This window comes from Tigriopus californicus, chromosome 11 (assembly GCF_007210705.1).
Source record: "Tigriopus californicus strain San Diego chromosome 11, Tcal_SD_v2.1, whole genome shotgun sequence".
In the NCBI taxonomy this organism is placed as follows: Eukaryota; Metazoa; Arthropoda; class Copepoda; order Harpacticoida; family Harpacticidae; genus Tigriopus; species Tigriopus californicus.
In genome coordinates this window covers 1,851,566-1,853,674 of record NC_081450.1, presented here as the reverse complement: position 1 = coordinate 1,853,674, position 2,109 = coordinate 1,851,566, and positions in this window count along the sequence as shown.

Sequence of the window (2,109 nt, the reverse complement as noted above, 5' to 3'; positions counted from 1 at the left end):
AATCCAGCTTGGATCAAACTTGGCATACATCAAGTACAAAGAATAGGTTTGAAATTCCCCTCTCTCAAAAAGTGAACCTGAGCAAAATAATGGGATAGGAGAGCACAACATAGCTGAACGTGAAAAATAAACAACGACCCCATAATAACAAAGAAATCGTGGGGAAGGAATCCCAATGAAATTAAATGAATTGAACCCGATCGTTAAACCGAACGGCACGTTTGACACGGATTCTGTGACTGTGGAAGAGATCACCGTCTTTGATTATTGGAATCGGATTGGAAATTTGTTCTTGACGGTGGGGACTGTGAATCTCGGGTTGAAGTATTGAAGTGTCGCAACGGAGAAATCTTCGGTTTCGTCGGAAGAGTCCCCCACGGAGTATCCACCAAGTAAGAGCGCCCATTTGGTAATCTTTTGATGACGAAACCCCCTCTGGACCAATTTTCTCTAGGGGCGATTGAAAAAGGACTGAATCGCCCGGTGAGAAGTGAGCAAGCCCTGTGCCCCCTGAAGCTTGGATCGAAGTGGTCTGGGACCGGGAGCGAGCCTCGGAAATACCTAGGGGTGGCCGTGGGGTGGTCGTGCGTCAGGTAGAAGTCCCCGAGGATGACGGCCGAAGAAGGCAAAGGCTGGACTGTAGCCGTCAGCTCTAGGTGTTACGTCAAGACAATAAAGCGCCGCGAAAAGCGGGGTCATCAAGATCTAGTTCTGTTAACAGAAGTTTCATCGATTTGTCAGCCGCTTCGGCTAATCCGTTGCTTTTGGGATGATACGGGGATGAGGGCCCGTGTTGAATGTGAAAGGAGCGACAAGACTCCCTTGTAGCCGATGCTCCAGTTCCACGGCTCCAGAGGCACAACTGATGACAGAAAATATATTTGTATGCTAAATTTGATGTAGTTTTACAGTCCAAACAAAATGCAGCCATAAAAATCGAGAAAAATGAAACAAAATGCAAGGAGGGCAGTATGTTGGCTGTATGTTTACGCACCAAATACGTAGTGTATTTGTCACAAAATTACATACTGGCTATGAAGTTTGAAGAAACAACAACAAGAGTTTTCCAAAGGAAGCACGTTTGACTTCTAACTTTGTGGCAGCTTCGGTCAGACTTATCTTGGACAGCTTGTCAAAATCTGCAAGGAGATTTTGCTTCTCCTTGATGGAATAAGTGGTTCTCTTGGCAGAAGCCATTATGTACAGAGATGGGAAAAATCGAGATTGATCGAATTTCTGCCACTTTCTGCCACAAGTGGCTGAAAATGGCAGAAAATGGCAGAAAATGGCAGAAAGTGGCAGAAAGTGGCAAAAAATGGTAGAAATTGCTGGAAGGTGGTCAAAAATGGCTGCCGGTGTTTAGAATGAACGATCTTGATTTTAAAAGATGTCAAAGACAAGAAGGATCATATGGGTTGGATAAGCTCTTGAAGTGTCTTTTGCTACAAAGCATATTGATATAGCATTGGCTGAAATGCAAAATGTTCCTCAAATATCGATATTTATACTGTTTGATGGTTGATTGAATTGATAATTGTATCCATAGACCACTTGCAGCATCCAAGGCCTAGCCACAACACTTACACTTCTTTTCAAACTCATCAAAATTATTATTGAATACGATATAACATTTTTTTAAATGCAATTGTCGTCATTTTGACTTTAAAAAGTTTAGATCAAGCAGCATCCCTGACTCCAATCGATTGCGGAGGCAAAATTCAAACTCGATCACACACCAATTACATTTAGTGGTTGTATCTCACATTCGATGCAAAATACCCATCCCAACGTGTCAAAACTACATACAGTTAGGCTTAACAATTAACGGAAGTGATCGTAAATACTAGAAAAAGATGATTTAGAATAATACAAAGAATTATATTTTCTACCACTTTTGGCCATTTTCTGCCATTTTCTGCCACTTATTTTGGACCAATTTCTGCCATTTTCTGCCACCAATTTCTGCCAGATGGTAGAAAATGGCTTTTAATAATTTCTCATCCCTGAATATGTATGACTGCTTATTTTTATGAGAAAGCGGCTGAAAACTTGTTTTTGTAAAATGGCTTAACCAGTTTCCATCGAAAACTTCATTGTGGAGCGCAGGAA